Here is a 20020-nt window from a genome sequence, read left to right as displayed (position 1 = left end):
TAGATACTAATTATTCAATATTTAATTCTAAATGAAAGTGTGTACAGATGCTTAGTAATTGATCAGTATCTGAGAGCAACACATGTACCCAGATCTGAGAAAATTTGTTCTATTACTCACACTAACTGTACTGACAATTCTGTTAGGGAGATAAATTGAAAATGACCCGTTGCTGTTATCAAGTTCAGTACAAATTTTAAAAGAATGAATCTCCATTTTAATATTTAAACTTTTCTTGTCAGTTGTATGAAAATGTATGATACTGAAAATATCTACAAAACAAGGACGGTCAGAAAAAATTCATTTTGTAAAATGTAAAGATTGAGTTGTTTTGATATTTTCAAATTATATTAAAAGTTACCTTTTAAAAGTCAGAATACTTTGCATTACTTATTAATACTCAGAAAAAAAAATCTGTACTAATAAGGTGTGAGATTCATTTATGGATCTACTGAACAGATATTATATTGTGATACCATGTGTTGTAAAATATGTCTCAATTTCTTTAAAGTCATAGGGAGACAAAGGAAAGCAAATAAATCTAATGCTACTAAAATAGCTCTTGTTTAAAAAATCAGCCAAACAAAACTCCCAAGGAAACAAACAAACACACAGAAACCCACATTTTCTTTCATTTGCATTTTTCTTCCATTCAGTAAAAATTCCCCATTAGTGACAAAGAGGGGAAAAATCTTATTATTACTGCATTCAATGACCTCCCCTCTCTTTTCCTATCCTTTCCCTTTTTTTTTTTTTAAGTACCATTCACTGCCACAGAATAGCAGAAGATTTTACCTAAACAACAGCAGTAATTTTATGGATACGTAACACTTACTCAAGTTCATATATAACATCAATAAGTATGAGATATTTGCATTTCTGTTTTATTCAGCAAACAGGAAAAAAACCATGAGACCTAACCTGGGAGATCAAAACCACTTGTTTTGGTTCACTTGGCACCTTTATTTTAAAATTATGATAGAACCACAGCTAGCAGAACCATGATAATCAGAAAAGGCTGTCCCATGCTATTCTTCTGTCTGGCTGATTAGATGTAACACATAACAACTGCCATAAAACTGAGCACTTTAGAGCTGAAGACTTGGTGATTAGACCCCTGAAGAGGACTTCTCCCTTTTAGACAATAGTGATTATATCTCTTCTGCTTTTAGGTGGGAAGTGTAAATCTCAGACTGTTTCTATTAGTTAAGTAATATGTACTGTGTTGTGCAAGTTCAGAACTTCACAGCTCTGGTCTAACTCGCTATGAAAATTAATCAGCATTTTCACCATGATCTTCTCACCCATCTATACTGTGACAACAGTGTTAGTGATAGAGGAGTCTCAAAGACTTTTAGGGTACCTGCTGGGAATGTGAAACATCATTCTGCTGCTTTGGTTTGACAGGTCTTCTTCCATCTTCCAGATGTAGTTTGTCCTTCTATATTCTTGTGAATAAATTGAGTTTTAGTCACCCTAGATTGGCATTAATTTTCTGCTAGTGCAGCCTGTTTACTGGATTGTGTACACAAGGTGAGACAGCAGGTTGCCAGTTTTAAGAAAAGTTTTGAGACTGACTGATGAAATTTAAATGGGATTTTGTTTTAAACCCAATCTAAAACTCTGATTGCATGTTTGGAAAATGGTATTATATAATCCGAATACATAAAATACCTACACCATTTATGTCAGAAGGTATGGGCGAAGATTCCTCATTCACTTGCTACTCAGGTGAAGGACTCACAGTGGAGTTTTCCTGTTTTCCTTCTACATTAATTACTCAGTTACTTTCCCTTAAATGTACTATTTCTTTTTTCTCCATTGGGTATGAAAGAAGAAGAAAGGAAAGTAGAAGGGAAGAGAAGTAAATAAAGTTGTCTTGGACATAAGGTACTAGTAAGTGCTAAAGGAAATATTGCAAACTATAGTCAATAAAAATTATTAATTCATGCTATTTTTTAAAACAAATATGCATTTAAGAGGCAGAAATATTCCTAATTTTGAGTTATGTTGTAAAAACTCTGCCATCTTCAAAAGCAGAATTTCATCCAAGATGTGTCAGTTTTATCAAGTACAACATTTTCTGGGAGGGGGAGAGTAGAGGGCAGTGGGGGGAGAATGACCACTTCATTGGCCTCTATAGCCATTATTCTTTTACAATGGCAAGGACTCTTCTCACACCTGGTCTGCTACATAGGGCCAAAAGGAGACTCCTTTCATCTCTACAGGCAAAAACTTGTGTTCCTCAGTTGGTACATATAACTGAGAGTCCTGTATTCAGGGAACTCTTGCTAGTCTCTGCAATATAGGTGCCCTCACCTTGCAAAAATAAAACTTCAGTCGATTTTTGCAGTCATAGAAATCATAATGTAATAACTGAAATACTTAAATACAAATAACTTTTTTAAACTAGATATGTTTAATAAAGACCAGGCTGGGTCATTTTCTGATGCAATAATTACGAACTTCTTGGAACCACCCTCAGTATCCAAAGATTCCAACATGAAATTGGTGAAATAGCAGCATATGACTAAGAGAGACATTTCCTCATTATCTAAATCTCTGTCAGAGACTTCATCTGGAGTCTAAAAGATCAATTGCTCTTTTATTTTCATTTAATTTTAATTTCTGATCATAGAATTTTGTGATGCTTGCATACTTTTGCATACTAAGCCAGAGCTCACATACCATCATCACTTCAGATATTAAGATAACAGCAAGTAAAACCCAAGGACAGGATTTTTCTTTTTTTCCTTTTTTTCTCTTTTTTTTCCCCATAGAAAGTCAAATTTAAACTGATTTTATCAGTTTGTATTGAGTGTCTAATATAAGAAAGAGGTATTTTGAAGTAAGTGTTTCAGTTTTAATGTTCAAAATAATAATGTAAGGAATAATGAGCCTGTTTGGCTACTTCTACATCGCTTCAACTCTAATATGAGGTGATCATGGAAGAAAAGTAACTACGTATGTTGCATTTACAGGCATTTTCAAATTTAAAAATTCAAATTTCAAAATCATTAAAAAAATTACTTGACCTTGCCTCCAATTTTAAATGCTAAAATTGTGTGATTTCTATAAACCTGAGAAGGCAATGTTGTCTGTCTTTGAAAACATCTCCAAGTGCATAGGTCACCTCCACTTTGTTCTCCATGTCAGAAATGAAAGCTGACCATTTCACAGGAAGGTCTGAAAATTTCTAATTAATCAAAAGTATCATTCCTGTATGTGAAGAAAAACCTGATTGATCACTGATATTTATCAGTTTACCACAGTTCTTTAAGAATGAAACGCTTCGCTGGTTACAGTTATTTTAGTTTCTTTCTGTTTATGGACAATCTTTCCCCTTAACTCATATAACTGCTGAATGTATTTTTAGTCTTTTCATATTCATAAGAGGAAATTATGTTATTTAATATTGCTTCCAGGCCTTAGGAGGAGATATTTTCCACTACTGAAATTAAACATTTTAAATTATTTTATATTTTTGTTGTTTCACATTTTACAGAGCAGACTTTGCTCCAGCAAAAGAGAGTGCATCAGACTTGGAAATTTCTATTCTGTTATTATTGTCATATCAAATTCTTCAGAACTAACACACCATTGATAGATAAGGGAATTTTGGTGGTAATACTAAAAGCATGAACTTGCACAGTCTGGAAAAACCTGTGTAAAGCTTGAGAAGAAATATTCTCATGCAACAATTTTTAAATAAATGCCTTCATTTCATAATTTTTATATGTTAAAATACCTTCTCCTATGCTTCTCTTTTTTTTTATGGATAATGAGAATAACATGAAACCCTGTTGTTTATTTGGAAAGGCTTGCTTTTTAAGAAATATGGACTACTTTAATCTTTTTTTTCTTTTTTTTTTTCCCAAGTCATGTGGAAGTTCCATAAGTCTTTACTTCTGCTAAGTCATTTTTCCTAATATACATTTTTTACTAGTGCTATGCCCCATATGGCTTTAAATGGACCAATAGTAAGCCATGATTAATAGCAATAACTTTAGTAAGCCATTGATCTAGATGACATCATCACACTAAACCTTCAGCTTCTTGTATGGATTTAAGTGAAGCCTGGTTCCTAGCAGATAGAAAAAACATATGGTGAATTTTATTACCCTTCCAAGGCAACCTGAAAATCCCAAGGCCTTCTGTGATTGCTTTTTTCCTAGTATATTCACAATTTCATAGAAATCATGCCTTGCGCAGTAGAGTTATGAGGAGGATGCGGATTATCCTTGCATGCAGAAGGAATATTATGCAGTTAGACTGTGGTGCCACACTGAGAGGAAAACTCAGACAATAAATGCCACAAAGCATCAGGAAGCAGCAGGGAGGCATGAATGCAGTCCTGGTAAAGTGCTCCAAAATGAAAATCAAAGTAAGTGTATAAGAGCAGACATTGGTCTGGGCTTTTTAATCAAGTGCCTGGAGCAAAGCATAGGGAGGGAAGATAAATCTGTGGCTGTGTTGTGGCACAAAGGGAGCGCTGCAGTCGATCAGGTCAATGTTTACGTTAACTGTGGTAGAAATAATTGAACATTCACCTTTCTCACTTGCAAATGAATTAGCAGGTTAGAAACTATTGTTAATTTATGAAATAGCATGCAAACTAACTATGTGGATGGAAACTGAAACAATCCCTGTTTTAGGTGGGTTGTTTATATAGTGAAATGTATAATGTGAATGCAGGATAGTATTTTGAAACATCCACTTGCAACAGTAACAAGCAGTTAGAAAAAACATGCACAAATTGTGATTGACGTAAATGACTTTGGACTTAGATAAACATCTGCATTTTGAGAAGCTGAGCTCCTGGGTCTGGTCACTGACCTTCAGATTGTCATAGCTGCAGTTTTTATGAAGAAGTAACAGTAAAAAACCTTAAATAAACAAACAACCCCCCCCTCCCCATACTTATCTATATTCAAATTGTTTTCAGAACACCAGAGTAATTATTTTACTAAGAGTCTCACCAAGTTCTCAGGGAGTGGCCTGAAAGATGGAGGTGTGCAAGTGATTGTGAGCAGAGGAGTCTTCAAATATTTCAGTATGAACTGGAGCATTCTCAGATGCCCAAATCTCTAGACCGTGCGCTGACAGAGGCCATCTACAGAAGCTTTTATTCACCCCACTGATAAACAGGGGGCATGTGTAAAGTGTCTAAGTGAGCAACTCACAGGATCCCTTTCAGCTACATTCACTGCTCTCTGAGAGTGCTCTCTCCTCTGTCCTTCAAGAAAACTTTTGGAGACATAGCTCTGATCAGTCTCTTAGCTACCTCAAGTAGTTTCACATTTCCACAAGACAAACTAGCTTCCTCAAGAAGAAGCCAAGACAAGAAGTTTCAAGTTATGTCAGACCTCTTTGGAAATAACATACTTCCCTGCAAAGCTGGTGAAGAGCACACCATTCACAGGACTCTGTCCTGAAGGTAAGCAACATCACCTTTAGGCACAGGAAAATGCAATTATTCAGTAAACATTTGTGGGTGACATTTAATATGTTTTGAGTTGTTTTGAATTGTTTTGCTTCTTTCCTCAGATTTTGTCTATTTCCTATATCTAAAGCCAGTCAGCTCTTGACAGTTTCCAAATTGGAAATGTTGATATTCACAACTGCTGCATTGTTTGCTCTCAGCTGTGAAGATTTCCAGATTTCCTCAGAAAGAGCTCTTAAATTTCCTGCTGCATGCTGTTTTAAAGGCCACCTGTCCACAGTGTTTAGATGATAGTCACCTGGTATGATGCAGTATGCTGCCTGTGACTAGCATAAATGGCATTGATGCCAAGCAGGAGGCAAAGAATAGAGGTGGTATTATGTTAATTCTGAGGGAATTTCCTAAGCTGAAAAACAGAAATCTATACAATTTTTTTATTCATTATATTTTCTGCATCATCATCCCCTGAATGTTACAAGCATAACATTATAAAAACTTCAAAGATGAACATAACCAATGATGCCCACAGAAGGAGCTGAAGGAGGGTTGAAATTGATGCACAGATTGCTTTGACTCATTTGAATACTTCCTATTTTTTTATCTCATACTTGAATTAAGGTTATACTCATTATTCACAGGCTGATTATGTTGGAAAATGTAGAAATTAATGAAGGGAAGAATCATCTGAATGAAACTACTGTGGCTACGTATAGGAACCCTATTCCAAGTTAATAGGGTGTTAGTACTTTAAAAAAAATTTATTGCTAAATTTAATCTTTCAAAGAAAAACAAACAAATGAATACAACAACAACAGCAACAAAAGCCAGAGATTACAAAATGCCTTCATTATCTTCAGGCATAAGTACAATGCAAAATAGAGCAAAACACTGAAAATAATTTGGTGGAGGGGGGGGGGGGGGGAAGAAAAAAAAAAGCCTGAGTATATAGAAATAGGTTTTTAGTCAATTTAGAGGTTATTGTGTAAATTACAAATAGCATGATCCTGCCAGTTTCAACATAATGATCCAGCAGTTATTAAAGGCAATAAATGACATGTCTTCACTTTACAGATACAGTCTGATGCACTGCAATGATTTATACATCTTAAGACAAAGCATATGATAGTTGAAATCAACTCTGGACAAGTTTTCATCGCTGTGACTGGACAAATATTGCCACAGTTCCTCGTATTCACTTAGTTCTAAGGCCCAAACTTATGAAGTGGCTAAATGGCTAAATACACAAAAAGGACTTAGAGGACAGAAAGTTCTCAAATGAGAAAACACAATCTGGCTAATACCTTCAGTGTCTATTTGTGTTCTTTTTCATTATCATCTGACAATTATTGGACAAAATAATAATTTTTTATGATTTCTGTTGGAAAACCAAACCAAACCAAACAAAACCTCTCCCCTTCCCTGCCCCAGTTTTCTTTTTTTTTTCTTTTTTTTTTTTTTTAAGTATGACTGCAGACTTCACATTTACCTTCCTTTCACATTCTTTGCAATCATTAGAAGGCCCACAAAGCAGAAGCAGCTGATAAGTGAGGAAGCCCTTTGTACTTTAGCAGGTGCCAATAACAAAGCAGATGCTGACCACCAGGAGAACCAGGTCCTTCTGCTCTGCAAAGGCATCCTGTCAGGCGTTGCCCTCTGACGATTACACAATGAGTTATGTGGGTTTTATTACATAGATATTCCTTACAATGTCAGTTGCAGAAAAAGTGCTGGGATTACAAATGGAATTCACATGTAACTGTTGAACAGAAAAAGGAGAGAGAAGATACTGAATAGGTCGCATAGGATGATACTGGCATCTGTATAATTCTTGCAGTCTCAGGGAGCTTTATTTGTCCATGGTTTTTAAATTAATCATGTATCTAAATATTTTTATTTTGCTCTTTTTAATAATTGTCTGGTTTTTAATTTTCTTTTCTTTTTACATTAAAATAAGCACCCAATTGTAATACAGAAGATGTTACAAACTTAAAATTAGAGCAGCCAGGAAACTGAAATGCTAATATTTCCATGAAAATACTTATTCTGATGTAATACAGGTACTGTAGAATCTGTATGAAAGCATCTTTCAATATGGTCAGTAATCCAGAATGCCACATACTATAAGTGTACTGTGATCATTTTGGTGTTTCCATGGGAATTTTAACACTGTAATCCCTTGGCCCATATGCATTTGATTTTTCACACAAAAAGCACAAGTAGATGGGATTTCTGACTGCTATAAAATGTTATAGCTGGACTGAAATCCTTGGGCCTGTGTTGATCCACAAGGACTTAAGCTCTTTTATGTAATTGATAACTACTTATGCACCAAAGCACCTGTGGACAAATAGTTATGCCATTTACATTGTTGGATCATACAGACACAAAAACTGACCCTGCTATTTTCTTAATAAGTGAAAAAGCTAATAGCCTGTGGTCTAAGAAAGGACAACCTTATTAGCATTCACGTAATTTAATTTCACTCCATGAATGAAATTATAAAATATGGATTCTTACCCTAAACCTATGTGGAACACCTAATATCTGTCTTCACCATTAAGATTAAAAAGTTTTTTTTAAGCGTCACCACTTCTTACAGGTATTGCAGGGAAAAGGAAAGCCTTTCCAGGATATAAGTAAAGAAAATGAGATTCCTGTGGTGAACCAATCTCAGGATAATAAAAGGTTTGTCTGAATCTGGAGATCTGAGGTAATCCACATTGAATTAAGTGTTTAACCTTCAATTTATCATATTCAAATTTTCCAGCTGATGTGGCTTAATCTTTGACCCTAGGTAAACATTATTTTCTCCACTAAGGTGTTTTTGGTTGTTAGAATTTTTTTGGATCAAAAAATAATTTATACCATATAATATAGAAATTAGAAAGGAATCTTTGTAAAGGAATTCATATTGTATGGCAAAGCAGTCCTCCTTTACTGCTTATATATAGAAGAATGAAATTTTTTTCAGAACTGATTGAGTGGTAATCAGCTAGTCCATTCATTCATTTTATACATGATAAGCTGAGAAATTTTTCATCTCTTACAGTGTTTTAGCAAAAACTTCATTCTTGGGTCTGTTTTATTTCTAATAGATTCCTGCTTTGAAAATGCTCAAGAAATAATGCAACCATTATTACAATATAAGGACATCATACTAAAAGTGTGTCCAGAGAAGATATACTGTGATTCTATGGTTCTGTGAAATACTGTAGCTAAAATAAAGCTGACTCCTGACCTTCTTAAGCACTTATAAGCCGGGTATAAGCTCAAAAATTTATTTTTTTTATTTGCTTAAAAAAAAAAAGAACATTTCAAATCTGCACTCAAGAAGCTTTAAAGAGGAATAAAGGAAAAAAAGTGACTTGGGTATCATAAGTGTAAAAATTATACAGCCTGAACTGTAATAAATATTTAAAATCCACTCAGATAACCTACTTAGATTTTGCTCTTTGTTGGAGAATCAGTCCTTTGCTCAAAAAAAGGTCTTGCCAAAAGACCTTTTAACACCTCAGATCTAAAGGTACTTATTCATAATTAGACAACAGACATGGAGAAGGAATCATATCCTCCCTTTTTCAGAGGTAAGGAGGTGCTAAATGAATTCATGAAAACCAGATTGAAAATTAGGTACAGCATCTAAACACCAACAATTATTTGATGTCTATTAGCAATGCACTCGTAGCTACAGAATGACTTTTTCAAAAAGTATTTATTAAAGAAGTATTAAAGAAAGTAAAAGGGGAGGAAGCCTTCTCTTTGAAAAATATTTGTGGTAATTTGCATTCATGTAGCCACACACAGATCATGTCATAAATTTTATTTGCTTTTTCCTTTCTTGACTGCCAAGATTCATATAAAAGCATCTTGCTTGCATGTGCTAGGAAAGCTTTTATTCTTTCTATTAAACTCTAGATTTATTACTCCATGGCTAAATATACTCATTACATTTTTTAACCATATAAGAAATTCACCATTCTTGCTTTCCATATGCAATACACCAAAAAAAACCAAACAAAAAGAATTAATTACTTTTTTGTGACTGAAGAAGGAAAAAATTGGAAGAATTTCCAATCATTATTTAGAAGAACAAAACATTAATAGGGATTCTTTATTATTAACTTTAGTTTTTGTTTATTATATAGATCTAGATCTTTGTATTGAGCTATTGCATTCCATTGCCACCCTCAGCATCTTCAGTTACTGAAACCAGTTTCAATAACTCATGCCAGATAACAATGTATAGAATTAAGAGGTATTTAAAGGATAATATTCTACTAATACAGGTAAATAGGCCTGCAATTTTTTTCCTTTTAAAAATAATGCAAAATTTAACAGCCATTTGCAAAATGCTCAATAATTTTATCCATAAATGAGGGTGGAAATAGCACTAGCTTGCACAGACTTGTCTCCACACAGACATGTATGCTATTTTAGAAGTCCCCATGTACTCTTTGTTTCACTGAATATTCCCAGCTCCTCTCCCCAGGAGAGGAATTCTTCTTAATGGTCTGAGTATTCAAAGACAACCCTCAGTTAAAAAAAGAGCAATGTGTTGCGATTTTTTCTTATTTCCTGCCTGAAAATGTTGCTTGATTTTATTTCAGCATGACTTGTCATATATGCATCAGTCAGTATATGTTTTTTCCCTCTTCTGTGTATTTTAAGATCAGAAAGAACCACTAAAGCTGGATGTTTTATTCCCAGTGTACCAGTCTCATCTAAGAGTCTCTGTTAGACCCAGCCTGAGCTACAGTACAATGACTTTTAAGATTATCCATAATTCTTCCATAAGAGAACTACCAGTTAATAGCCATGGCTATTTATAATCTGCACCTTATTTCTGCTCCTTATCTGTTCCAGTGCTTTGTGGTAATATTTCTACTACTTGTATCATGATTACTTGCAAGAATACAATAGAAAGTCATAAAGTCAGTTTTCATCAGTACCTTAAAGGTTTCTAAAATACAGAGGATCTGACCATAGACCTATAATGAGTGTTGTTTCATCCTATCAGAAATTCAATATTTTGTGACATATAAATAATATGATTTACTCTGGAGATATGTACTGCAAAGTTTCCTTTGCATAGAGGATGAATTTTTCTAAGAATTTACTAATAAATCAAGCAATTTCTGGATTATTAAGAAATAAATTACTTTCTTGTCTTCCTCCTGGGTGTTCCAAGCAAAGAAATAATATGGGCAACATAACTTGCTCAAAGTTAAAACTAATTAATATTACTTCTTTTGGGTTGTTTTTGATTTGCTTTGTTTTTTTTTTAAGAAATCTGTTTGTAATGAGGGAATGAATTTGTTTATTTGCTTTAACTGTTCAATTTCCTTTAATTAAATTATTTTGTTTATCAAAGATTTTTCTGTAACCTGGCACTGTAGTAGCACTGAAAAAGACCACATGCTCCTCTGTGGGATATCTAGACATTGAATCTGAATTCTCACTCTCTGCTGACTACTTATCTTCAAAATTTGGTAACTCAAAAAAATACATTCAATTTAACTGCAGAATCAAACTATTTTTAGCAACAGAGTGAAAATACTTCATAGTTACTTTAACTATCTCACAGAAATATCTTATTGCTAATACGTAATATTTCAGCTATCTTTTCCTCCCACTTCCAGTACAGGCAGAAATATTATCCATACAACGTTCTGTAAAATAGAGATGAAAGAGAAATATACATAAATGTGACATTTTGAAGTAATTTTAACTTTATTTGAAATTATAACTTATTACTGCATATTTACTGCAAAGCATCACTATATGTTTAGTGTTCCATGAGCCCTAAATATGTAAGATCTTCTATATTTGTAAATATAATTTGTGAATATGTAAGATGGCTATATTTGTAGAAAAGATTTCTACGTTTTCTTTTAATTAAATTTTCCTTGCAAACTCAATATTATATTATTATTATTATTATTATTATTATTATTATTATTATTATTATTATTATTATTACTATTATTATTATTACTACTACTACTACTACTACTACTACTGCTGCTGCTGCTGCTGCTGCTGCTGCTGCTACTTTTATATTTCTGATGCACATAGAAATATGCAATTTTAATTCAAATCTCTGATATTTCCTGCCTAGAAATTCTATATAGACAATTACAATTTTTTATGGTATGGCAAATGAGACATGGCATGTAATTTATATTCCACTAGGATCGGTGTGTTTTATTCTGGTTGTATCAGTAGGTAGCAACTAAGTATACAGAGGCATTTTGTTCTGCAGGCTGGATATTCTCCTGATCAGTGTGCAGGTTGCAGCGATAGTCTTGTCATGCATCCCCAGCCACTATTGCAGTTAACATGCAAGGCCCTTTGTTTCCAGACTCCCAGAGGCTGAACCCATTGGTGAGATAAATTATCCCACCCATCAGGGACAGAAGCAAGCCACCTGTCACTGTTCAAAGAATCAGCAATAATGCGATGGTACTAATGTCCCACCATCCCACCTGCAGGCAAAATGGCTGTTATGAAAGTGTAGTCACAGATAAATGTGATGGAAAATATGCTAGGATGTAAAGGATTTAGATAAATGAGACCAGGTACAATTAGTAGAAAAATGTGCTTGCAATGGCTTTATAAAGAAAGCTTTTAGAGCAACAGTAGCCTTTTTTTCTTACTGAATTATACTCAGAGAGACCACTGTGTATCATATTTCTATGAAGCCTGTATCTTACCTTTTGCTAGTCGACCCTCTGTTGTTTCTGTCAAGGCTGACACTCATTTAGTTTGTGTTTTTCTCAGGCTTGGGGAATGTGCTTTTCAGTCAATGGCAAGCAATGAATTAGAGTTACACTATCCTGAAAATAGACACTTCTTATCTGGTTTTCCAATTAATCAGATCCAGAAGACTAGCAGCCACAGGAGTTACAATGATTGCCAATATTCTATTGGCATTATGAGAAGACAGTTTCAGTGAGCACTTCTTGAAATTCAGTTCCATTTGTGCTCCACACTAATAATGTCTTCAATTGACTGAAACCAGCCAAAAAATATCCAGTTAAGTGTCATTACATGACTTCAGTTAAATGCTCAGTTTGAAAAGTCTCTCAGAAGATATGAAGTTTCAGTGAGTTTACTGCAACATGCTGTGACTGTGTTTAATTCTAAAAGATGCAGTGTCATTTTAAAGCAGTAGCCTGTGCAGTTACAGATTAATTATTAATTGAATTTTTATTTTTAGATTATATTTTTTCTGTTTCCCTGAAATTTAAGAAACTTATTGTGACAAAAAATGTTAGAGCACAAAAGAAAAAAATTAAAACTGATTAATTACAGTACAGTCTGTCTGTATCACAGCTTCAGAAACTTGATATATGAAACAAAGCATAAGCTCTTTGCATTACCTTAGACGTCTTTTGTCTTCACTTTGTGCAAACACAGACTCATAATATAAACCAATATGAGATAGCACATTTCAACAAAACATATTTTTGTCTGAATAATAGTTAAACAGTTTCTTGGTCCTATATTCTACCATAGAAAAATGCAGACTTGGTTTTACAGAGGTGATGAAGTCATTAAATTGCTGAATGGCAGAGTATTTAAAACAAAATAAAGAAAGGGAAATAGCAATATAGAATAAAGATGGAAGGTAGTGCTCTAAAGAAATTTGAGAAGGAATAACATCATAAAGCAAGACAATTTTCAGTGTCTATAATTACACATGCTTGGCTACCCTCCTAAAACCTTAAGAATTCTTATGTTACTTATATAGTGACTAATCTATTTGACATAACAATCTGTATTGAAATGTTTACAGAGCTTTAATTGGTTTAATTGATTTAGTTGCTTTATTTGGTTTAACAGGGCTTATAAAGTAAATCTCACTTGAATATGTTATCTGTTTCAATTTATAAGCCTCCATGACAGCCACTTCATCCATCAGTTCCCTTAGGATGTCTAGATGCATCTCATCAGGTTCTATGGACATTTGCACCTTCAGCTTAATTTGATGATCTTGAACCTGATTTTCTCCTGCAGTGGCTCTTCATTCTGCCTGTCCCTCCTTTTCCCTTGGTGACTCAGCAGGGAGGCTGAAGCATTTGCTGGTAAAGATTAAGGCAAAAAAAGTATTTGTGTATCTCCATACACAACTATTCATACAGCCTTCTCCATAAGCTTGCTAATCATGTAGTCCATTACCTTCAGGATGGGAATCATATTTTCCCTACCCTTTCTTTTACCATCAATGTACTTTTAGAAGCTATTCTTTTTCCCCTTGACATCCCTGGCCAAATTTCATTCTATCAGTCTTTAAGCTTCCATAACCTGATCCCTGTCTGCTCTGACAAGGATGTCTCCATATTTCTCTCAGAGTACCTGTTCTTGCTTCCATGATCTGCAGGTTTCCATTTTTTGCTTGTTCACATAGATCTACTGGTGTTTCTGCCAAGTCTGCCATCATAGAGCCCAGGATAGTGTACTTTCTGAAGGCCCATCTTTGTCCTTCAAGGATTTCAGATTCCATTGATTCATGGTCACTGCAGCCCAGAGTGCTTCACTTTCCCCCCAAGTCCCTTCCTCCTAGTGAGAACAAAGACCAACAAAGCACGTGTCTTTGTCAGATCCTCTATTACTTGAAGAAGAAAGCTACCATCAATGTTTTACAGGAACTTTTTAGATTGCCTGTGCCCTGCTGTGTTGCCCGTGAACAGATATTAGGGTGGTTGAAGACCACTGGGGCTTGTGAATGTATGGCTTGCCCTCTCTGTCTGAAGAGGGACTGGCCTCCTCGGTCATCCTGGTCAGAGAGCCTGTAGCAGACTGTCATTGTAACGACACCTGCCCCTGCCCTCCTTGAATCTCCAACCATAAGCTCTTAGTCAGCTTCTCATCCATTACCAGGCAGAGCTCCACACACTTTAGCTGGTCACTGACATAAAGACCACTGACACCTCATCTCCCTGCCTGTCCTTCTGAAGGGCCTGTGTCTTTCCACTCCAGCTCTCCACACTAAGAGTGGAAAACTATAGGAGCTGCCCCACCCTTTCTCTAGATTGCAATCCTGCAGGTGTGCCCACATTTCTGACCCCTCTTGTTTATATCCCCATGCTACCTGTGTTTGCATGGAGGAAGCTGAGCTGGCTTCCCCATGAAGCCAACTTGCTGTCCAGAGGGGGCTGGAATTCCTTTGCACTGCCCTTAAGGCACTCTCCTGTGGAACTGCAGTCCCTCTTCAGACTCTGGGCATCTCTCCCTGGCCCTGGCATTAGACAGGTAGGGATGGAATGGACATGGAGTTCCCTTCCGTTGGCAACTATTCTGTCTTTTCAGTTTCTCTTTTACTAAAACACAAGCCAAGCTTCAAGAAGTGTTAAATCAAAGAACAGAAAGCAAAGGAAAACAGAGGAGTTTATGTTTTTATATTTAGCATCAGGGACAACAGTCCTCATCTATACCTCAGCATATCCTTTGAATCAACTGAAAACCTACAATTGTGAAATTGAAACTTAGGCTTTGCAACTGAGTTTGATGAAAAACAATGAAAGCACCTTCTTCTTTTGGGAAAGAAAATAAAATTTAAAAAGCAAAAAATATTCATGAGAAGCTGAAAGACAACAAGGAATTGACCACCAGACAAAAGAGAATGGTCAGTTTTGAAAGAACTTAAAAGAGAAGGCCAAATGTGCTTTGCAGTGTGTTAAGTTCCTTACAAAGCACAATGAACCATAGAATTTTCCCTTAAAAGTGAAAAGTATTGTGTCATAATTTGCTAAAATACATGATTAAACTTGATGTATTTAGAGGAGCAGATGGCTCTGCCTCTAAGTGCTCTCCCTTTGGGTTTTCAAACAGCAGAGGAAGCAGGAGGGAGAAATAAAAAATGCTATCAGTATACATTTATACAGCTTAAATTCTATGCTCCACTATCAAGAATATTTTGTACTGAGTAGAAATTTTCTGCATTTCTTCTATTTGTAAACAAAATGTTAAAGATATTTTTTTTAGCTACTGATTCTTTATGGAGGTTAAATATGGTCCCTCTCGTCTTCACTGAATCAAGACTCTGAAAGTGATCCGGGGATTTATAAAAGGAAGAGATATCTACAAAAGGAAGTAACAAGAATTTTCCATTTTATTTTTATTTCTACATCATTGTCAGTACATTTGAGGAATATTTGCACATTTTCTAAGGAGCTACATTACTGAAAAAACCTGCTTACTTTGAAGTGCTTTTGTCAGGAGATATAACACCCGTCCTTCATGGCTATCCTAGTGTCCAACTCATTTCTTACTGATGTTATAAGTGACCTTTAAAAGGTCAAATGGTTTGGTTCCTTGTTTTCTTAGAAAATACCATTTTCCCAGCATGATACCTCAGAAATTGCAATCAGATTTCTGTTCTGTTTCACAAAAAGACAGATTCTTTAACTTCAGATCTCATCTTCTTTGCCCAGAAGAAGATAGTCTTGCAGACCACTTGGCCTGCTCTTTTCCTGAAGGAAATACAGGCAAGGCATGGCAACTGAGTAAGAATGTATTGGGCTGTCAGTCACTGAAAAGGTAGCAGAAAGGGCTCATTCACTGACTATGAGGCTGTTGCACTGTCAGATGTTTCTTCAGCAGCATATCATTTCAGCTATTGAGGTGTTCTCTGACTCCTATTACTCAACAATCCAGTGATGTCACTTTCTCTGAGAACTCCAGATGGGTCCTCTTAATACAATGGAATACATACACAAATCGTGTACATTTTGGTATCCTAGGTTTTAGAATACTGATGAAATGTTACACTTTCATCAGTCCAGGAGGGGCATGCTTTTAGCTTTTGATAGTTTATCCTTGCAGTTACATGTAAATGCATGGCAAATTCCGGAGAAACAGTCCTGAAGGGTTATTATGTGGCTCTCACTGGGTCACCTGGTCTCTCTCATCTTCATGAGATGTGACTATGGAATCTCTAAAACGAAAAGACATCTACAAAAGGAAAAAGCAAAGTGATCAGATTGGGGTAGCGAGGTTTGTCTTGATTTATTATCTTTTGCAAATATAAACCCAGATTTGCAAAGGCAGGCACATCATCAACAGAGGTTTTTACTTACTGTAGTCTGGGTGTATCTTCTACCAACAAAAGGAAAATAGAATTTTGCAACATTAGACCATCTGTACAGACAGAAATAAAATGTTAGTAAGGCTGTGCTCAGTCTGGCCATTAAATTTCTTATGGGATTTAGGTTTTATTTTCTTGTTCCACTCCCATGTAATTTCACATGCCCTGAAGTTCACTGAGGGTGTCTGATTCTTGCTTCAAACATATCTGCTGCAAAAAGCCATGTCTTCCAGAGCAGCATGGCCTATTGACTCTTCTGCAAAAGCTCTAACATTAGAATCCCCCTCCTATAAAGAGTTTATTAAAGCCAAACAAGAAAAATATGTCACTGCCATCCTAGACAGTGTCCCCTTCATTGTTGTCAGACACTCAGGCTTGCATGCTTTGGAGATCATGATGGTTTTTCTCTACCATCATTTAGATATTTTCTTGACCAACAGCTAAATACAGCCTGCCAGTCCTTCTTGTTAAAAGTGTGTCTTGCACTGATAAGCTATGGAGCAAACAAGTAGAGCCAACCAAGACATTATGATTTATTCCATGAGGGTATATGAGTGTTTCAAGGATGCTACAGAAAGCTATCAATGTGAAATCAGATTTAAAGAAAAGAAGTAGAACAGAAAAGATGAGTCTCTTGGAATAATTTCAGCTAGGATAATCAATCCCAAGGTTTACAGGATTTAATAAGGATTTAATGGGGCTTCTCTACTGCTACACCTCTGAAAGGTTAGCAAAGCATTTAAAGAAGTTAAGCTGGACAAATCTTCCAAAGCTCTGAGTTTGCAGTGCATTAACCCAGGCTTATTCTACCTGCTTTCGGTGTGTTATTATAGCATCATTGTAAAATTAATTGTTTCTCCTACTAATGAAAATACTTCTGGAAACTATATGAACATACTGTATAGCAGTTTATCCTGACAGTATACATCTAAGTGGTATTACATGAAATATTAAAAACAACTGGAAAATAATATTGAAAAACGGATCACGAAATCTACCTTTATTTCTCTCCTGACTGGTGTCTTTGTTTTTCCTTTTTTGATTATGAAATGCTATGAAATTAAAATTTGTTACATCTTTTCTCTGGTGAACAGTTGCTTTTTCTTGAAACATTGGTTGCCTGCATGTTTTCTTCTGCCTTTTCGTTTCTGAACTGACTCTTCTGCAGAAAATATTTACCTTAGAAAAGGTATTTATAAGCCATCATTATTTTGTTTCACCCTGTAGCTATTAATACAGAGTTCATGTAGTCTTCCAGGCCTGTCAAAAACACACACTAACAAAACACCCCTGCAACTAACTCAAAAGAAAGAAAGAAAGAAAAAAATAGAGTGTGTACTGTTGAAAACTTAAAAAGGTCAAATTGGTCACTGCAAGCCTGTCTTATTGAATAATTCCCCTGAAGAATAAAGATAATCTAAAATGATAGTTTACACTGGTAATCAATAAAACAAAGTACACAGGTGTAGTCAACATGAGATTAGGACATCAACAGTGGAATAGAGGAATAAGAAGTGTAGTCTTACATCCCAGATGGAAGTGTTCACATAAGTATTTTTAATTTTTTTTTCTTTCAAAGAAAATATTTTTTCTGCAATGGTGATAAAAGAGTGATGAGTTAGGGAGCGTTGATAATATCAATGTGGAATTCATTTGTCAAAAGAGGCAATTTAACAGATTAACTATATATCTGTTTGTACCAATGATGTTTTCAAAGCCTTAGAAAATGTTGTATTTTTTTCACTCTGCTCAATTGTGACCACAAAAACATAGTAAGAAACAGAATTATACTAATCTTGTAAAGCACATACACATGGACAAATCTTGGTGTAAGATATTTGACTCCTTCACACTGATTTCTAATATCCTTGATTATTTTCTACATGCACTCCTAATTCAACTTTTCCTGATATGGCAGTGAACACATTCATTCCCAATTAAAGAAAAAATGGGTCTTGAAAAACTTGCCCTTAAGTGAACTTGTAATAGAAACTGATTTATATTTTTTAGCAAATGTGTTGGAATATTGAGCCTTTTCAGGAAATTCCTTGCTTTTCATTAAGAATCTCTCAAAGGATAAGATGAAATGACTTCCTTAGGACTCTGACCTACATCCAGCCCAGCTGAATGATCAAGAGAAAGTTCTGCATGCACTGAACTCAACAGCATGTCTGCCTACCTTTATACAAGTAACTCGGTCATAGCAACTCATTGATTCGTTACAATTGAGCAAAATAGAACTTTTATGTCACACATCAAATTTAGTTTTTAGTTGTGTGTGGTAAGAGGAAAAATGAGAAAGAACATGGGTTGTAAAGGGGCTCATGAAATACAGAATCAGAATTTGGAATCAAACTTTCAAATACTTATGAGTGCACACAAAAGAGAGATGAAAATCTAGCAGTTCTTTTCATTAAAAAATCCAAGCCTTTCTGAATGAATTATATGTTGTATAAATGGCTAAAGTATAGAACATGTTACGTCTGAAAGCCAGTCCACTCTGTAATTTATTATACTTTTTTTCCTGCAAAGTAATTCTTTGCTATTATAGCTGAATGGTGCAGAATCCAAGGAAGGATAAAGTCAACAGGGGAAAAAGGCAGAAAAGAGCACTCTTTCTTTACTTTATAACACACAGTATGTCTATTTTACAAAGCAGAATTTCCAGAAAAACAGCACATGTAATTAATATATTGTGTCCCTTTGGGAAACAACTACAAATATGTGCCCCAAAAAAGTAACAAGCCAGTTATGCAAGTTATTTTTCACCATTCCTATAAAAAGCTCAGACTCTTTTCAGGAGATCCCTAATGTTTCATGTCTCATATGCCAGTTCTAATTTTTTTTACATTATCATATTCTTATACCTGCATGGAAAAACCTTTTGAAAATTTTAGTAGTGTTTCAAGGAAGAAATACACATTATATCGAATGGACATCTTTCTTCCAGGTGGTTTTTAATTTCTTGAGTTAAGACTAATTTTTTTCTACACAGAGGAGATCTCTTTTCAGGATAAGACACATACAGCTTCAGATTTGAAAGTCTTTCTTTTTAAACCAGGGAACTGGTTTCAACCTGGTGAGATACATCACTAATGAGCAAAGATGGATAATGTGAGCTTTGACATTTATTTTGAAATTAAACTCGCATGGACTGACCTTAGGTCAATACAGACACCAAAGCCACAAATAGCCCCCAGACACTCACATGGGAGTTTTAATTCCAATAGATTCAAATAAGGCCAAGACTTCCCTGCATACTCTTGGAAGTCCCTGTGTTCCCTAAAGATACAATGGAGAGGCCAGAAAATTTAGGGTGTGTGGAATGTTTTTCATAATTTCTCAGATCTTACCTGTTGATTATGAAAAATTTGTTTATCTCATCACATATCAAAAAGGTTTAGCCTGTTGCTGTTCTCTCTTTCAGATAAAAAAGTCCCATGCTGTTATCCCTACATGCCAGACTAGTCTGTAAAATGCACCTTGGA

This window comes from Serinus canaria, chromosome Z, assembly GCF_022539315.1.
Source record: "Serinus canaria isolate serCan28SL12 chromosome Z, serCan2020, whole genome shotgun sequence".
Taxonomy (NCBI): domain Eukaryota; kingdom Metazoa; phylum Chordata; class Aves; order Passeriformes; family Fringillidae; genus Serinus; species Serinus canaria.
The sequence above is the reverse complement of the archived record's forward strand: the minus strand, read 5'-3'. Positions refer to the sequence as shown.